This window comes from Lampris incognitus, chromosome 8 (assembly GCF_029633865.1).
Source record: "Lampris incognitus isolate fLamInc1 chromosome 8, fLamInc1.hap2, whole genome shotgun sequence".
Taxonomy (NCBI): domain Eukaryota; kingdom Metazoa; phylum Chordata; class Actinopteri; order Lampriformes; family Lampridae; genus Lampris; species Lampris incognitus.
The window spans coordinates 11,334,003-11,354,604 of NC_079218.1; positions in this window are offsets into that span (position 1 = coordinate 11,334,003).

A 20,602-nucleotide genomic window follows, 5' to 3' on the forward strand; every position below is an offset into this window, starting at 1 on the left:
TTGTTCCCACTTAACACAGACAAGGGATAGTCCTGGGTACGACATTAAACTGCAACCGTCGGGTCATCGGCGACACCCCCGCCTCAACCCTTGGGTTGTTGTGAGGAGGGTGTGTGGACACCCAGCAGGGCTAAAAACAAAACCTGTCAAAGGGCGGATGTGTTCCTCTGAGAACCAACGGCCATCCATACCTGGAGAGGAGATAGGGACCACCAGGTACCCCCCCCCTACTGAAACACAATGATGACTCAACTAAGACTTGTTGAGGCATCAGCTGTGCTCCTACCACCTCCATAGGTTATGGAACTGATGATGATGATGATGATGATGATGATGATGAATCCTCTGTGAATAGTACACATGATCAGTGGCACACCCATATTTGCATATGAAACTGGTCGTTAGGTACTGTATTGTGTATAAGGGTGAGGGTACCCGCAGTCAGTTAGACTGATGATGTCACTTAGATGAGTGTTGACACATTTCTGTCGATAAACGTGGTGTCCAGATGAACTGATTCAACCTTCTTTGGTTTTCTTACCTGGATTACTGAGCATGAATCAAGACCTGGTCCCAGCTTGTTCCTTCCTCGTGACGTCAGCCTACCTGAAGAGATACATGCTTTAGTTGTCCCCATGGGGAAATTGATTTGCGGTACAATCACAAGGCATTTCATCACAACATCACAGTCGCCAGTAGACACACTCGTACACATACCTCACACCTTGCAAGAGAGAGAGCGAGAGAGAGAGAGAGAGAGAGAGAGAGAGAGAGAACAATAGTGAGGACAGGGACAGCTCTTGCCCAGACCAGCTGGACATCCTGTTTATTATTGTGTGCATTGCATCACCTGTTTAGAAACGTAATGGCTCGTGGAATGAATGAACATGTGGCTCTATTGTTAGTGAATAGAGGGGGGCAAAATCGTCACCCGGATGGCAACAACTCTAATGAGGAGGCAAGCGGGTGCCTCTCGTCACCCGCAGTGTTGTTTGCCTTATCCGTCATTGTGTCTCTGCAGATGCCTGCCATGCTTGGTAACGTAACCCCCCGGCAGTTTACTGGCCGCTGTTACCGTTTCTCTGATGGTCTTCCTCTGTGCCTCGGTGGAGGTGCCAAACCAGCAGATGATGCAGAAGGCGAAAACACTTTGGATAAAAGCTCCGTAAAACATTTGAGGCATTTTGTTGCAGACGTTAAAGGATAACGGTTTCTTTAAAAAGTGCTTTCCTTGTCTGTTATGGCACCGGCTAGGTTTGGGCGACAATAAGCCGAAAGTACACAGCATGATTAGGTTTTTAAATGATAGTTCGGTGAAGTTACACAATAAAGAAACTTTGAAGTAGGGTGTCTGGGTAGCGTAGCGGTCTATTCCATTGCCTACCAACACAGGGATCGCCGGTTCGAATCCCCGTGTTACCTTCGGCTTTATCGGGCATCCCTACAGACACAATTGGCCGCATGTGCGGGTGGGAAGCCGGATGTGGGTATGTATCCTGGTCACTGCGCTAGCGCCTCCTGTGGTCGGTCGGGGTGCCTGTTTAGGAAGAGGGGACTGGGGGGAGTAGCGTGATCCTCCCACGTGCTACGTCCCCCTGGTGAAACTCCTCACTGTCAGGGGAAAAGAAGCAGCTGGCGACTCCACATGTATGGGAGGAGGCGTGTGGTAGTCTGCAGCCCCCCCGGATCGACCGAGGGGGGGGACGCAGCGACCAGGAGGGCTCGGAAGAATGGGGCAATTAGCCGGATACAACTGGGGAGAAAGGGGGGGGTGGATAAATAAATAAATAAATAAATAAAATCCGAAACTTTGAAGCCGAGAGTTGAGCATGTTGCTGGTATTGACAGGCGTCATCGGGTAGAAGCTGTGTTGACACGTCGGCGGTTAAAAAGGCGTGGCGTGGGGTTTTGATTTGACTCTTAACGGTCCATCAGGTTGCCAGAAGATCTTCTCTAAGCGAGCCTCAGTGAAGTGACATTTCACAGACCCGGAATAGGGCTGACCACCGGGGGAAACACCGGCTCTTATTGCCCCCCATGACTGTGACATTCTTAATGAAACCACGGCTCTTAGTGGAAATCAGTACGATTTCAGGGGAGTGTGGGGTAATATGGAGACCGCGGACTCTCGTCTGCAGCGAAGCTCAACTTTAAATCATCTTTTACAGCGCCGGCCTTTACTTCCAGGTTCGCAGGGATGGATGAAGGAGGAATGCTACTGATTTAGTGATACGCAGTGAATAACAAAGGAAAGAACAAAGGGAAGGGCTGGTCCCATCCCAATGTGTGCGTGTGTGTGTGTGTGTGTGTGTGTGTGTGTGATATCTTCACAGTGCTTATCTGCTGCTGATGAATAAATGCAAGCGAGAGACATTAAAGAGGGTGAGCTATCGTATCAGCCAGACCACTTGAGAACGGCCCGGGACGAATTGCATCCACATTGAGGCTGATTACACATGCAATATTCCTGAAATATCCTCATTCCCAAACCAAAAAACCCTCTCGGAAATACATGTCCATACATGGGCTTTTTATCTTTGCATCGCGGCGTCCTCTGACTTGCAGAAAGGCAGCATCGTGGACACGTACTTGCGAGCTCTGCACACAGCCACTTCCTCAGCAGCAGTCTGAACATATGGATGACACCGGATAACACATGAATAATGCATGAAGGACTGGCCAGTGCCATTAAGTATGCAAGACTTTACTTTCCCCTGCTTAAAATATAAAGTACATACAGAGTTATAACCCCCCCTCTTGCCTACTCATTTAAAAAAAAAGACAGATGCATGAGTTTTTTGTCACACTGGCAATTTTCTTTTTCCAGGGGAAAGCCAATTCAATTTCAAGGTGGATACCGCAGGTTCATTTTTATTGTCAGGTGTAAACGGTATGAAATGTTGATAAATCATATCTGGGTGAAGGGTGGGCGTGAGACGCATTTCAATGGAGGGAGACATCGGGGAAACAACATCAAAACTCTATGAGGTGTTTCTGTCAATGAGTGACGACCGCGCGTGGGTTGAATCGGATTAAATAAATGTATAATGGCCCCCGAAAGGGACCTGAATCACTGCGGTAATGGCAGAAGTGTGAGAAACTGGAAAACAATAAAACTAAACACCAGGATAATAAAGTCCATGAAAGGTGGCTTAGCGCTTAGCATTGTTGTCTCGGCGGGAGAATGGTCAGATTGCAGCCTTTGTGGACTCTGCACATTTCCTCCGTGTTCCCACTCCAAGTCCAAAGACAAGCCTGTCAGGTGACGTGTGAGAGTTTAAGTAGCAAGAAAAGGGATGCATGGCGTACGCGAGGGGCCACAAACATGACAAAACCAGCAAAGTAGCACCGGAGTCATTATGAAAGAGATATTTCTCGGGGGCGTCCAGGTAGCGTAGCGGTCTGTTCCATTGCCTACCAACACGGGGATCGCCGGTTCGAATCCCCGTGTTACCTCCAGCCTGGTCAGGCGTTCCCCACGGACACAATTGGCGGTGTCTGCGGGTGGGAAGCCGGATGTGGGTATGTGTCCTGGTTGCTGCACTAGCGCCTCCTCTGATCGGTCGGGGCACCTGTTCAGGGGGGAGGGGGAACTGGCAGGGATAGTGTGATCCTCCCACGCGCTAACCTGTCCCTGGTGAAACTCCTCACTGTCAGGTGAAAAGAAGCGGCTGGTGACTCCACATGTATTGGAGGAGGCATGTGGTAGTCTGCAGCCTTCTCGGATCGACAGAGTGGGTGGAGCGGCGACCCGGGAGGCTCGGGAGATAGGGGGGTTGGCCAAGTACAATTGAAAAAAAGAGAACTTTCTCTGATTTTCAGATGTATTTCCATCTATTAATCTCTATAATACCCACCATACTTGCTGGTGTTGTCTGTATGACCGTAGACCACTGACATAAATGGATGACAGAAGAACTACGAGGCAGATTGGCTGAACATTTTAAGTGTGGTGTACTCTACAGGATGAATATTGTATAAAACATAATGGAACAAGGTATTTAAAGATAGTTGTAGGTAATTTGGGACATCAGGGACGTGGTTTTACATCTTGGGCTTTTTAAATGTTAGCACCCATACACCAAACACTTTATTGTTACTACAAATGTCCTTTACGTGAAACAATCATTTTGATTGGTCTGAGATAACTAGGATGGGCGGAGCAAAGATAATGTCCTTTAAATGAAACAATCATTTTGATTGGTCTGAGATCACTAGGATGGGCGGCGCAAAAATAATGTCCTTTAAATGAAACAATCATTTTGATTGGTCTGAGATAACTAGGATGGGCGGAGCAAAGATAATGTCCTTTAAATGAAACAATCATTTTGATTGGTCTGAGATAACTAGGATGGGCGGAGCAAAGATAATGTCCTTTAAATGAAACAATCATTTTGATTGGTCTGAGATCACTAGGATGGGCGGCGCAAAGATAATGTTCTTTAAATGAAACAATCATTTTGATTGGTCTGAGATAACTAGGATGGGCGGAGCAAAGATAATGTCCTTTAAATGAAACAATCATTTTGATTGGTCTGAGATAACTAGGATGGGCGGAGCAAAGATAATGTCCTTTAAATGAAACAATCATTTTGATTGGTCTGAGATAACTAGGATGGGCGGAGCAAAGATAATGTTCTTTAAATGAAACAATCATTTTGATTGGTCTGAGATAACTAGGATGGGCGGAGCAAAGATAATGTCCTTTAAATGAAACAATCATTTTGATTGGTCCATGATAACTAAGATGGCTGGAGCAAAGATAAAAATGAAATCACTGCTCCCAGGACTTGCAAGGTCAGCCATGTGAAATGGTGGTTTTCTCTTTTTGGTAATAAGAGTACTGCAGCTAAAATGGTAAGGGTATAACACCAAAAATGGTTGCAGGATGTTGCATTTTATTAACTGTTTGACTTATAATCAAAATGTTTTCACGACGCACTTTAGTTTTTATGGGAAATGGTTTTGAGTGACTGTTTCATTTTACCTGAATACATTGGGTAAAATGGGACAAAAAAAAATCAAGCTAAGATGGGGCATTTCTCTGCAGGGAAGCTGGCATGTTTCTAGGCTACCAGGTGCCATAAACTCATGAGTTACTATGCTATTGTGTGCCACCCTGTCATATTACAGACATTTTTAGTATTTTTGTCACTTGAAAAATAATAAAGATGATGCAGTGAGTCCATGTCAGCCACAATAGTCCAGCGTTAGTCTCTCTCACACACACACACACACACACACACACACACACACACACACACACACACACACACACACACACATCCTGGCGGGGGAGGGAGGTATAGTTTGAAAGGGAATAACAGCATCTTTAATATCCATTGCAGACGACATGGCACCAAGGAAACAGGCAGCGAGGGAACGGGGAAAGCGTGGCGGAAAAGTTGGAGGAAAGTATAATCAGTGGAGGGAGGAAAGAAGAAAGGATGCGATAAATGAATATAAGAAGATGCTGGAGACAGGGAATGGGCCAAAACTCAGTTTTTTGACAAGGGCATGGAATGGGCCAAAGTCAACATTAGAGAGGCGAGTGGAGGGGGGAAATAAGTGGCACAGAATATACATCCGGTAGGAAGGCAGCGGAAGAAAGGCTGGCCGCCCTTGCCAAAATGCTCTCACAAAGAGGCTTTCCTTTAACCAAACAGGACATCTAGAAACTGGCATGTGATTATGCCAAAGCCGGTGGAATGCTGGGGTTTTCTGAGGTGGAGGGAAACGCAGGTTCTGTTGGATCAGAAATTTCATGTTTCATTTGTTTTTTCACTGTGCCCATTCAAAGTTATTTTGGATTGATATGCAAGACTTTATAAATGGGTACTAATGCACAGATTAATTATGGGTATTCTCCTGTTTTCCGTCATTGTGTTCATCAATCTGAAGCGCTTTGGGTGTCTAGAAAAGCACTATATCAAAGTAATGATTATTATTAAGAGAAACCCTGACCTCAACCTGAAGAACCATAGGCAGTACAAGGGGCTTCTAGATGACCTGCAAATCACAGATGTGCCTACCCACCTCTGGATTGCGATGAATCTGGGATGCAAGGCCAGTTCTGCTCCATGCAGGTGGTAGGTGAAGTTGGCAAACCGTCCTCACCTCATTTGAGAATATGACTAATTGCCAGTCGTTTTATGTGAGTGGTAGGTCGACTCAAATCTTCTCTCTCAATCCTCACTGCCCAAATGTCCCTTTTGTTTGTTCTTATCATTAAGTCCACAAAGCCACCGATGTCATTCAAGGATCTCATTCAAATACCAAAGAAATGAAGAGGGATCAGCCGGTGGGCTAACTGCCCCACCTACCACCTCACCAGCCAACCTGTACAGAAAGAAAACTCTGAAAAAATTCCAGCAAACAAAAAATTCAATGGAAAGTTCACTGGAAAACAAACAAACGAGCATTCCTGAAAACCATGCAAAATGTCTTATGAAGTCAAAAAAGTGACCCTACAGAGGACTGGATCGCCTGTGGAGAACATGGGGCATGGATCCTGGGGTGTGTTTGGGAGGGTATAGCTTTAGGCTAATATTGTTGAAATTTGTTCATCTTCTTTAGTTTGTGAGGGTTAATACTCCTGCCTGTGCCCCTGAGCAAGGCAATAGAAAGAAGAACTGGAGTTGGTCCCTGGGCACTGCAGCTGCCCACTGCTCCTATTCAGTAGGATGGGTTAAATACAGAAGACACATTCGTTGTAACAATACAATTCATTGTCAAAATAGAATGACAAAATAAAGTGTTCTTCTCTTCTTAAGTTAATTCATAAGTTTTTTTCAAATAGGGTGATGTAATTGGCTGACAGAAAATTGTAGGCTAATTAGGCCAGTAAATTCCTCATCATCAGCCACTTCTCCGGGGTTGGGTCGCGGTGCCAGCAAGCGAAATAGGGCACTCCAGACGTCCCTCTCCCCAGCAACGCCCTCCAGCTCCTCCTGGGGGATCCCAAGGCGTCCCCAGGCCAGACTGGACATGTAGTCCCTCCAGCGAGTTCTGGGTCTACCCCGGGGTCTCCTCCCAGTTGGCCGTGCCCAGTAAACCTCCAAAGGAAGGCGCCCAGGAGGCATCCTAATCAGATGCCCGAACCACCTCAACTGGCTCCTTTCGACGCGAAGGAGCAGCGGCTCTACTCCGAGCTCCCTCCAGATGTCCGAGCTCCTCACCGTATCTCTAAGGCTGAGCCCAGACAGCCTATGGAGGAAACTCATTTCAGCCGCTTGTATCCGCCATCTCACCCGTTCAGTCACTACCCAAGGCTCATGACCATAGGTGAGGGTTGGAACCCAGACCGACTGGTAAATTGAGAGCTTTGCCTCCCAGCTCAGCTCCCTCTTCACCACAATGGTCCGGTACAACATTCGCATTACTGCTGATGCTGCATGGCTCCAGGAAATTCCTTACAGCCCCAATTAGCCTACAATTTCCAATCTTTTTTTACTGAATAGTTGGGTTACATTAATGATTAATGACTGAATGAATTAATGACTGAACTAATAAAAGGTGGACTTAACCATTTAAAAAAACAAACAAACATGTAATACAATTGTTCTTCAATTAAGCTGAATCCTTTGGCGTCCTTTTGTAACCATCAGTGATCGTCCCATTTTACTTGAACGTGTCATGGGAGGGAGTGAGGGGGTTCCTGGTGTTTTTGAAGGTCCAAAGTTTCTAAAGTATTTTACTTGGGGCAACATATTGTCTTTATAGAAAAATAGCGGCGATCTGTAACAAGTTCTAAAAGTAACACATCAGGTAGTCTACCAGATTTTAGGTGGTTCTCTTGGTAATCTACCACGAAGTGTCCCAAATTACCCGACTTCACCCCGATGATGGATAAGGGGTTAACCGAGGAGGGGCGGGTCGTTATGACCTATTTCTCTCTGGTGTAAGCTTCACCTGATTTGTCCATATTTTAGAAAAAAAGGCCTTACAAGGCTTTGGCCCGGTATTATAAACGGACCTGAACACTTATGGCCTCTGATGCCAGTGCTTTTTTCAGCCACTTACCATAATCACATCTGATTGCAAATGCTGAGCAGGTGGGGGTCCGGTGCTTTGCCCAAGGGTCCTCATTAGTACACCTGGCTGCTGAAGGACACGCGTTAGCTCTTGTGGTGATTGAATCTGGGACTTTGCTGTCATAGCATAGTCTCTCCAGCAACAAGGCCCCCCTGCCACCCTACACTATAAGAATTTTACTGTTAAAACTGCAGTTTTAACAGTAAGATTACTACATCATAGAGAGAAGGGACGGTCTGAGGAGATGGGCGACTGCATGCCTCACCTCCTGTGAAAAGGGCGACCAGATTTTCAGAGTCCAGAACCCGGACACTATGCGAGAGACTGACTAGGGGTTGTTTGTGTTATGCATGTGCATATTCTTTACAATGCACACAACATAATACACATCTTTTTAACGACAGGCTCATTAGAAGCGGCGTCACACATTAGCTTTGGCTTAATTTGCAACAAAGCCCATTATAATTTATATTTTAGATGCTTATATTGATAACCAGCTTGTCTTGATGCTCTGTAACCCAGGTGAGAAAATCAAAGAAAGAAAGTTGAATCAGTTCATCTGGACACAGTGTTTACTGACAGATATGTTTCATCACTCATCTAAGGGACCTCTTCAGTCTCAGCTGACTGCAGGTACCCCCACCCTTATAAACAATACAACTGCATAGCGACCGAAACCGACCAACGGTTTCATATGCAAATTACCGTGACCATTAACTAGAGTTTCAATGGCCATGTGTACTATTCACAGAGGATTTGGGAGGAGTTGCAGTCACAGCATTGTAAGATGGCGACAGATGTACTCTTAGCCCCATCACCTCGGTTCAGGGATGGTCGTTTCCTCTTCACATAGATGGCCTCTTTGACTCCTTGTTCAAACCAGCGTTCCTCCCTATCACGGATGTGCACAGCCTCATCCCTGTAAGAGTGGCCACTGGCCAGAAGATGGTGTAGACTGTGGAGTCCTGGCCTGACGTGTTAGCTCTCCTGTGTTGTGCCATCCTCTTGGCCAGCGTTTGTTTGGTTTCCCCGGTGGACAAGATAATAAAAAAAAATCACCTTTTGGGGGTTTTTGTAATATTTATTGCAGTATAAAAGATAAAAGTAGTTATAGTGACAGGCATGGGCACAAGTCCATGAATACTGGGATGGCATCCAAGCGCTTTACTTGTGCCCCCATCCGTAGGATTAGTAGTTGTGTCAGGAAGGGCATCTGACGTAACACTTTGCCAAATCAGTGTGCGAATTGACAAAACCACACCGGATCGGTCGAGGCTCCCTACGGGATCGAGCAAGGCCCGGGTTAACAACGGCCACTATTGGTGCTGTGCCCTCACAGGGTACCAATGGGAAATATAAAATTCACTTTGGCGACCCCTGAGGAACAACCTAGAAGAAGAAGAAGAAGAAGAAGAAGAAGAAGAAGAAGAAGGAGAAGAAGGAGGAGGAGAAAGTTACATAATTTCACCAGACGTTTGCACCTTTTAACTTTTAAAGTGCAAATAATTTATCACTGGTAGAATTGGGTGATATTAAAGGGGAATTAATGCAATTGTCTAAAAAGGCACTAAATCAGACTAAATTATATTATTTGTCAGATTCTTCAATAGTAATAACAAATGGACCTTGCTAGATTTTGTTTTCAATGAAGCAACAAACCTTTTAGCCGAACATGTCTGATGGACCCAGTTTGCTTTACATTGCATCCTTTGCAGTTGAATCCTGTTGCACTGGTGTGTTTGCAGTGTTGGTTCAGAGAAGACAGTCACATTCTGACATTGATATAAAGGGGTGTAGATGTAGAGGACAGTGATGGAGGTGTCCATGGATAAAGGATGTAAAGGGGTGAAGATGTAGAGGGCAGTGATGGAGGTGTCCATGTATAAAGGATATAAAGGGGTGTAGATGTAGAAGACAGTGATGGAGGTGTCCATGTATAAAGGATATAAAGGGGTGTAGATGTAGAGGACAGTGATGAAGGTGTCCATGTATAAAGGATATAAAGGGGTGTAGATGTAGAGGGCAGTGATGGAGGTGTCCATGTATAAAGGATATAAAGGGGTGTAGATGTAGAAGACAGTGATGGAGGTGTCCATATATAAAGGATATAAAGGGGTGAAGATGTAGAGGACAGTGATGGAGGTGTCCATGTATAAAGGATATAAAGGGGTGTAGATGTAGAGGACAGTGGTGGAGGTGTCCATGTATAAAGGATATAAAGGGGTGTAGATGTAGAGGACAGTGATGGAGGTGTCCATGTATAAAGGATGTAAAGGGGTGTAGATGTAGAGGACAGTGATGGAGGTGTCCATGTATAAAGGATATAAAGGGGTGTAGATGTAGAGGACAGTGATGGAGGTGTCCATGGATAAAGGATGTAAAGGGGTGTAGATGTAGAGGACAGTGATGGAGGTGTCCATGTATAAAGGATATAAAGGGGTGTAGATGTAGAGGACAGTGATGAAGGTGTCCATGTATAAAGGATATAAAGGGGTGTAGATGTAGAGGACAGTGGTGGACATGTCCATGGATAAAGGATGTAAAGGGGTGTAGATGTAGAGGACAGTGATGGAGGTGTCCATGTATAAAGGATATAAAGGGGTGTAGATGTAGAGGACAGTGATGGAGGTGTCCATGTATAAAGGATATAAAGGGGTGAAGATGTAGAGGACAGTGATGGAGGTGTCCATGTATAAAGGATATAAAGGGGTGTAGATGTAGAGGACAGTGATGGAGGTGTCCATGTATAAAGGATATAAAGGGGTGTAGATGTAGAGGACAGTGGTGGACATGTCCATGGATAAAGGATGTAAAGGGGTGTAGATGTAGAGGACAGTGATGGAGGTGTCCATGTATAAAGGATATAAAGGGGTGTAGATGTAGAGGACAGTGATGGAGGTGTCCATGTATAAAGGATATAAAGGGGTGAAGATGTAGAGGACAGTGATGGAGGTGTCCATGTATAAAGGATATAAAGGGGTGTAGATGTAGAGGACAGTGATGGAGGTGTCCATGTATAAAGGATATAAAGGGGTGTAGATGTAGAGGACAGTGGTGGACATGTCCATGGATAAAGGATGTAAAGGGGTGTAGATGTAGAGGACAGTGATGGAGGTGGCTAACACCAACATGTCACATTTCTATTCACCTCATATTTCATTGGTCTTCTGTGCCTGTGTTGTTAGGTCTCGCCATCTTTGATACCCCCATATGATGGAGGCAAATAAGAAGGGGTGGATGGTAATATGTGTTTTCAGCATAGATTTTGTCCTTCGAGGTGGGTGTGTGATGCCTCCCCTGTTTTCCTGAATTTATTATGAAGACAGTCAGTTCTGCCGCCCTAGACCCACACCGACATGTTTTCAGCTCACAACAGTATAGAATAAAGGCTTACTCCAGCATCCCGCCACCCGAATTCGGATAAGCGGCTTGGATAATGGATGGATGGCTGGATGGATGGTTTGCTACCTCTTCAAACAAGACACATTTCCAGCAACAATCCATTAAAGGCTGTGATTTACACTAAGCCGCGGGAAGCAGTGTTTAAATTACACGGCATTAGACACAACTCATAAGTGTTTGTCTTAGCCGTTTTTGAAATCTGTGAAACACCGCTCTAAGTGGTTTTCTAGGGGGGTTAAACAGGCCCATTAATGTAATTAAAATGAAAACAAATGTTACTCACTAAATCATGTAGACTAAATCGAGAATGATCAAAAAAGAAAAAAAAAATTAAATGTTATTTTGTTCCACCAAGTGATTTATTTGCAGTACTGGTGGTGGTGGTGAATTTACGTTTTGTAATTTAGCTGATGCTCTTACCCAGAGTGCCTCATGAGGGAGTCGGCAATTCGCAGCTCCACTAATGTGTTAACCTACAGGCGTCTCAGCACACTGAATAGTACTTCATATCATGGCCCAAAGTGCGCATTATGTCACATACAGACAATGTACGCGTGCACTTTATCCGGTTGCAGATTTGTGTAATTGTGTGTGTGTTGTTTTAGACATTCGGAGGTGAGAAAGGGAATGATTTTTTTTTTTTTTGGTAGTCTTTAGTATTCAAACCATACAGTGTGCCATGACTCTACAGCTGAGATGAGCTGCAAGCCTTAGTGTAAAGGTCAGTCGCTTTAAGCTGTCTTTCTATCATTCTTTCTCTCTCTCTCTCTCGCTCACTAACTCTCTCTCTCTCTCGCTCGCTCGCTCGCTCTCGCTCTCTCTTGCTTGCTCGCTCACTAACTCTCTCTCTCTCTCGCTCGCTCGCTCGCTCTCGCTCTCTCTTGCTTGCTCGCTCACTAACTCTCTCTCTCTCTCTTGCTTGCTCGCTCGTTCCCTCTCTGTCTTGCTCGTGCACTCCCGATCTCTCTTTCTCTCCCTCTCTCTCTCTGTCGCTCTCTCTCTCACTCACTCTCTCTCTCGCTCACTCACTCTCTCTCTTGCTCGCTCTCTCTCTCTCTCTCTCTCTCTCTCTCTCTCTCTCTCTCTCTCTCTCTCTCTCTCTCTCTCTCTCCCTCCCCCCCCCCTCCTCTCAGAATGCCCAAGTGAGAAAGTTGAGTGGGCTCAGCTGCCCGAGCGGCGAAGGTCATGTCAGACAGTAGGCCAGCAGTAACCGGGATACTTTATTAGGACTTCCTGTTCGGGTGTTGATGCTGATGGGAGGTATCCCATGTGCACGTGTTCAGAATAGCTCTACAGAGAGCGCTAGCATGCGTCTTTTGAATGAGCAATAGTTTGATCCTTCTTAAAAAAAGATAAAATCAAGTAGAACAGTCGAGTCCTTTTAAAGATGAAATCTGGCAATTTTTTGTTGTTGTAGATATTTAAAAAGTGTGCTGAAGGAATCCCGAAATAGGATCTCAATCATTCGAGTGATTTCAGATTGTTATGCTCATATAGACGTGCCAATATACATATACCTCTGTTTTACCAGTCGCTAGTGGTGCCATCCCTCAATGCCCCGGGTATAACAGGATTACAGGAAACTTGCCCCTTTAGAGGCTCTACAGATAGATATCAGGATACAAGAAAAACATAATTCTAAGGTTTTCTGTCCTTTGCCTATAACGGACTCATGAGCCGTACAGGATGGACACTGATTATACTTTCGAGGGCTGGATGGAAGCTGATTCGTGATAGCTGCCAATCATTTTCCAGTAACCGCCGACACAAACTCCCACAGTTTAACCCGACACACAGGGTTTACCGGACACCTCAACGTCTCCACATAGAATAAGTAGTGGTGGCTACTCAGAATACTGTCCCAGATGTGAGACTGGAACAGGGAGTCTTTTTCTTATGTTCTGGACATGTGGATGTCTGGAGCAATACTGGACATCCATCTTGGACATCGTAAAAAGAATTGTGGGGGTGGAGATCCCAACCGACCCGAGACTGACACCCCTGGGTGGCTTCACAGTTTTACCACTCAGTATGAGGGCCAACATTCGCTTTATCAGACCAGCCCTAATTGCAGCTAATAGATGTATAGCTATTCGCTGGAGAAGTGAGGCACCCCCCTAGTGTGTATTTGTGGCTTAAAGAGGTTTCATTGTACTTACGTCCAGAAAAGATTATGTTTAATCTTAAAAAAAAAAAGAAAAAGATAAATGCTGGGGGGCTTTGTAACCTTTTTACAGAATAGAGCTTCTCTTAATGATGATGTCCATGGTCAGACTTGAAGCTACACCGCAGTGCTCTGCGGGGGTCTTGGGTGCTCCCGGGGGCTGCTGGCTGTGCTTGGGATGGCTCGGGTTGTTGGGGGCGGGGGGGGGGGGGCGCTGCTCTTCTCTGGGGCCAGGTTTTGGGGGCATCTGTGGGGATGGGACTGGGTTCGTCCCTATGGGGTTGGGCTTTTGGGTGGGGGTGGGGGGGGTCGCGCTCTCTGCCTCTTTCGGTCCGGGTGGTCCTGCTGGCCCCGGTGGGCTTCTGTTTAGTTCTGTAAACTACTTTAAGTTTGGCTAAGCTACAGAAGGGCGAAGTACACGGCCACGTTATGTAAGAGAATCCTATTCTGCATGCTTTAACCTGTTAGTATGTCCAGCGCTTTACTCGCAAATTTTCATTTGTTTTTCATTATGGACATTTTGGAGGGGGGGGGGGTAATTGATGTTTGATACTCTTTTTACTGAATATATTGTGTCTTTTTTTGGGGGGGGGGATCTCAATAATATATTGTTTAAAAAACATGTATGGAGACGTGCTCCATATACCACTGTTGAGATGTTTTACCGGCTAGGACGAACGCCGGTGCAGCGGTAAACACCTTCCTACCCGAACACAAAACATGGATTAAAGCTTGCAGGTGACGCGGCGATGCTTCTGTTGGACCCATCTACCAATTCTACAGTCAGTATGACTGCACAACCGTGTTCTCATATAGTGTGATGTAGTTCGTAGTACGTTAGACTGTCTGTGTTAGCTTTGGTCCCAGGACCCTTTGCTACAAGGGTGGGGACTGTTTACTGCCGAGCTGACAGCACACCAGCCACAATGGCTGCTACACCCGCTCTGTGGTTCTCGCTGCCAGAGCGGGAAATCACAGATTTCAGCTGTAAGGGGAATGAGCACATCTCCCCAGAGGGATTGCTCCTGCTGCACCTCGGAGACTATGGGGATGCTCCTTTGCGATCCTGCTGACTCCCAACCGGGTCATACACAGCTGGGGACGGGGAGCGGGTCCCGTTCCACCACCGGTTCAGCTCCTCCTCAAGAGATGCCTGTGGAGAGCTACAGGGGAGAGAGATATACAGTTGTGCGCCGTACAGTTTTCTGCTGGCAAGTCAGAGAACCTGAGGACATCTGCGGTTTGCTTTCCAACAGCCAGGATGAACTCTGGAAACCAAATTCCCAAGATGCCGCACCCCTGCGTTCTCCTGAGGATACTGATCGTTCAGACTCCGTTTCAAATGGCTCCACAGGACATGCTGTTAAAAGGGAAATGTTGCCAATTTTGGCGGCACGGTGGCAGAGTGGTTAGTGCGGTCGCCTCACAGCAAGAAGGTCCGGGGTTCGAGCCCCGGGATAGTCCAACCTTGGGGGTCGTCCCGGGTCGTCCTCTGTGTGGGGTTTGCATGTTCTCCCCGTGGCTGCGTGGGTTTCCTCCCACAGTCCAAAGACATGTAGGTCAGATGAATCACCCATACTAGATTGTCCCTATGTGTGTGTGTGTGTGGGGGCCCTGTGATGGTCTGGTGGTCTGTCCAGGGTGTCTCCCCACCTGCCACCCAATGACTGCTGGGATAGGCTCCAGCATCCCTGCCACCTTGAGAGCAGGATAAGCAGCCTGAATAATGGATGGATGGATGGATGTTGCCAATTTTAACTCCGGTAAACTGGCTTTCTTCTGCCATCCAGTGACGTCAGCGGACAGCGGAAGAGCTGCAAGGCAGACGGGCTGAGCTCCCGTGCAATGCATGCTGGTACATGTAGGCAATGCAGACCAGCTCTCTTGGCAGGAGAATATCGATTAACTGCAGTGGAGTGGTTATAGTTTTTAAAGACTAGATAGACCACCAGCGTTTACTGGACATGCAGATTATTTGCGGCAAAATTTCCCTTTCAAGTAAAACTGGAATAATTTTAGCTTGAGCCCGATCTCAAGGGGTCAAACACAGCGATGGGGAGCAAAACCCCTCAAATTAATTCATTGTTGAGCAAGCTACAGCGACGTAATAGAGACACAAACCATGTTTTACTTGCAAAATGACATTTATTTTAACACAAACACGGATGACCAGAAAAAGATGGCGCCGGTTGTGGAGAAGGAGAGAGAGGGTGCCGGGGTTTTTAAAGGAAAACGTGAACCCATGGTAAAAGCACAATTAGAGGACAGAACTTGATATGGATTAATGATTCGTGCTATGATTGCAAATAAAGAGCTCATGCGACTCAGATGTACCCCTCCTCACGTCTGTTTTAATGTGAGGAGGAAAATGTCCCGTTTGCCACCATTAAAACCTCTTTTTGATCCACTCGGAGAAATGCCCCGGACCGTTTGCATAAATGCTGTGATATTGATTCCAGTCCACACATTTTGTCTCTCGACGCGAAGCCCTCAACCAAATGTCGGCACTTAATGAGCGGGAACTTAACAGCCTCGTTAGGTTTTGGGCTTCTGGTTTTGTCTCCACTGGGGATGGCCTGTGTTTCAGAGATAGTTCCCAGACCCTTTAGTCTGGCCCTGCTCAGGAGATAATACTGCATCCAAGTACCGAGGAGCCAACAGTGCTGTCGACTGATCAAGCAATGTGTCATCACACCATCACCACTGTGTGCCAGCTACAGCCAGTGGCCTCATAGTGGGGGTGGGCTGGGTGGGCTACCAGGGCCCAGAAGGGACGGGGGACCCTCGGGGAAGCCCGGAAATAAAAGTTTGTTTTGTTTTGCAATTTTTTATTTCTGACTAATCAGTGTCACAGCTTCAGCTATAATCGGCTGAAGGGCAGATGAAGACGACCCCTGAGGGGAACACGCTACAAGGATCTCACGGCTGGACTGGAAAATGAAACGCTGCGCCTGAGCACGATGTATTGGTGCCACGCTTTCACATGCTCCGCCCCCTCCCGAGCTCCTCAACGCCATCTCTGAGATGCAGCTGCAGAGTGTTTTTGGAGAAACCTGCACAGCTCTCAGGGTTTTCTGCACGCTGCCTGTGACCGCTGCTGGGGCTGAAGGGGCTTTCAGCAAGTTAAAACCAGTTAAAAAGCACCTCGGATCAGCGATGTCCCGGGAGAGGCCGGCCGAACAGCCCGCCACCACTCTCGGCTGAAAGCCGATTAGCAAAACAACTGGACTTTAAAGACCTAATCAGTGACTTTGCAAACAAGAAGTCCCGTCAGTGGGCATTTACCGTGGATTAAACATCATGGGTGTCAGCATCAGCCCCCGAAGTTTTGGGGTGATGCTGCACGCTTCTTTTTAATCACCGCAAGATATTGAAGTTGGGTTAAAATGGATTCATGTACTGTGATTGTAAATACTATACAGCATGCTAGCACTCCAAAAAGTGACGCGTGAGAGACAAAAGAGGGAAGGGGCCCACTGAGACGGCTCATGTGCAGGGCCCAGAATTTTGTGCTACACCCCTGGCTGCCATTTTGTAAGGAGTGGCGGAGAACTGCTGCGGTTTGCTGTGCGCAGCAACGTTGCAGGACAAATGAACCTGACCGCGTGACGGTCGCTTATTGTGTCGCATTTCACAAGATTCACAGTTCTGGAAATAATATTATAATAATAATAATAATAATAATAAACGTTATTTGTATAGCACCTTTCATACATGAAATGCAGCTCAAAGTGCTTTACATTCTAAACAAGGGACACAATAAAACTCAACAACAATACAGATAAAGTAAGTTAAAAGTGATAAAACACAGACCTGGGCGAAAAACATAAAACAAGGCAAGGAATAAAACTGCAGTATAAGATAAAAAATAAGAGTAAAAGAAATATAAAGCGGAATTAATTAAAAGCAAGAGCATAAAAACGGGTCTCGAGCTGATTCTTAAGACTACTGTGTGTGGGCGTTGCTTCTCTTATGTGTTGGGGAGTCTGTTCCAAGCCGCTGCCGCATAAAACAAAATGCTGCTGCGCCACACTTTTCTAGATCCTTCTAGGGACATTGGAACGGAAACAAAAGGTAGAACCTAAACCAGAACTTAAATGTTCTGGATACAGCGTGCGGGTGGCGTGGCGGTCTATTCCGTTGCCTACCGATACGGGGGGTCAGCGGTTCGAATCCCCGTGTTGCCTCCAGCTTGGTCGGCCGTCCCAGCAGACACAACTGGCCGTGTCTGCAAGTGGGAAGCCAGATGTGGGTATGTGTCCTGGTTGCTGCACTAGCGCCTCCTCTGGTCGGTTGGGGTCCACCTGGAGAAACTCTTCACTGTCAGGTTGAAAAGAAGCGGCTGGCGACTCCACATGTATGGGAGGAGGTGTGTGGTAGTCTGCAGCCCTCCCCGGATCGGTAGAGGGGGGTGGAGCAGCGACCGGGGACGGCTCGGAGGAGTGGGGTGATTGGCCAAGTACAATTGGGAAGAAAAAAGGGGGGGGGGAGAGGAAGCCCTGGCCCGGCCCGGCCCGATAAAGTCTGCAACCTTTCAGCCCGAGGCCCGGCGCCAATATCACTTTAGCTTCTCTCTGATGCGTGTTGTCTCTGCTACACACACACACACACACACACACACACCACACGGCGTGGTCAGCTGTCACGTGTCATGCACGTGTACATGCGTACGCATAATATTTATGATAAAATCAGAATAACAATATTTCATGTGCCGAGCCTGGCCCAAATCGACCCAGGGTGTCGGGACGCGCTGGGTTCCGACAGGCTTGCGGGCCTCTACAGCAAAAACATCTCGCCGCCTAGTGGCAGCAGAGCAGCAATGCAAATTTGCGAAAAACACAAAAATTCTCGCAATTGGACAACATGCCTGAAAACCTATGTTATGGGCTCATGACGTTACAAGTTACCCAGCCAGCGTATATTTACATTTACATTTCCAGATGACAACAACCGGCTGGCTGCTGGTCGCAGGAGAATGCTAGGTCGTCTATCTGCAGGACGCCACGCGTTACACGGGAAACAATACACAAAGAAATGGGCACGACACCGGAGTTCTCCTTTAAAATGGCGGCGTCATGGTGACATCATGTTATTGTCCGGGGGAAGCCGCGTCTGGCTGTGTATTAATTTCATTATGTCATTCCTCTGTAACGTCATGCAGACGGAAAGGTTCCTAGCCGGGCTTAGCCTCGCCATGTCCGTCAAGTTGGAGGACAATTACACTGACCCCCGCTCTCCATGACAGCTCCAGAGGGGTGGTGATGATGGGCGGTGGGGGGGGGGTGTCAAAGGAGGGGAAATGCATTGATAGACCAAGGAAATATTAAAGTCAGACAGACAGAGAGAGAGAGAGAGAGAGAGAGAGAGAGAGAGAGAGAGAGAGATGAGAGAGAGAGAGAGAGAGAGAGAGAGAGAGAGAGAGAGAGAGAGAGAGAGAGAGGAAGAGAGAGAGAGGGAGGGAGGGGAGGGAGAGAGAGAGAGAGAGAGAGAGAGAGAGAGAGAGAGAGAGAGAGAGAGAGAGAGAGAGAGAGAGAGAGAGAGAGAGAGAAGAGAGAGAGAGAGAGAGAGGGAGGGGAGGGGAGGGAGGGAGAGAGAGAGAGAGAGAGAGCATGGAGAAGAATGGAGTGGGGGCAGAAAACTGGAGAAAGAAAAAAAAGGGGGGCGAGGAGGATGGAGTGAAATAAAAGGGGGGAATGGGAGGCGGAACGGTAAAGGAAGGAGCTAATTTTAGACATTGAAATCAGGGGAGGACAGCTGCCCTCTTCCCCTCTGGAGATACATTTCAATCAGGTGCGGGTGGCCGGAGGGAAGAATGGAGGGGCTGATGACTCCGCCGGCCAATTAGGCCCGCGGTGCCCTGCACGGCTCTAATATAACCATCTCCGCGGCCCCGGTGGCCCCCGAGCTCCCCCCGGACATGTAGCACCAGCCACTCCAGGCAGCTCCTCGGCAGAGCCATCCCCAGACTGCTGTAACCCTGTGTAGTCACTGGTACCAAAGGAGAGGGAGAGGGCGGGGGAGCGGGGGGGAGACAGCGGCGTGAGAGGAGAGGGAAGACCGAAGATAAGGGGAAAAGAGGAAACCGTCGAGGGGAAAATGATGGGAAAAAAATGAGCATTCTTCTCCTCACTCATTTTTTCCTAACTCCTCCTTTCACCGCTGGCAAGCAGACCTGTCATGTTTACAAAGTTCATATAACTATTCGAGAACACGAACTTCCTGGTGCCGCAGCGTTCCGCAAACACGGTCCCTAAACTCTGGAATAACCTCCCGCTGGGACTGAGAACAAACACTTCAGCAGCGACTTTTAATGCTTATTCAAAACATCTTCTTTATTGTGCGTTTGCGTGGGGGCGACTGAGCCTCTTAATAGCGGCTAACCAGCTGCTGAATATTCCGGGTTCCTTAATGTCTCCCGAATAATCCTTTTATGTGTTCTTCGTCCTGCTTTTATTTTTCATTTTCTGTTGTGCTGTTGTTATTGTTCAAGTCATTCCCTTCGCCCCGCTTCTGTTGTGTTTTCTTCTTTTACCATTACCTGCTTTTTATCTGTGCACTTTGACGCGATGTTAGGTGAGCTGTTTTCTATTGTATTATAGGAAGTGTGCTGTTAATAGCTTTGTTGGCCTGATTTCGGGGAGTATTCTGTAGGAAGGTCCCAAGTTTTATAATGCCGATCTGATGCAAGTCATTGAATATTGAGTATCTGCTTATACCACAACCATGTATTAATATATTTATATATGACTACGTGAAACTACTGCACTGGGCAACATGTTCCACACCCCAAACAAAGGCTGGCATGTGAACTTGTACTCCTTGTATATTTGTTGAGTGCCTTGTCATATTTGTGCGAACAGTAGCTTGGTTTCTCTCGACTCATGAAACTTTGACGCTGCAGACTTTACAAGCAGCTGTTGGGTTTCCGGCATCTTCCGGTGTAAAGTAGTTTTACACGGCAGACATCGTGACCACTCGTTGTCTCACGTGAACACACAG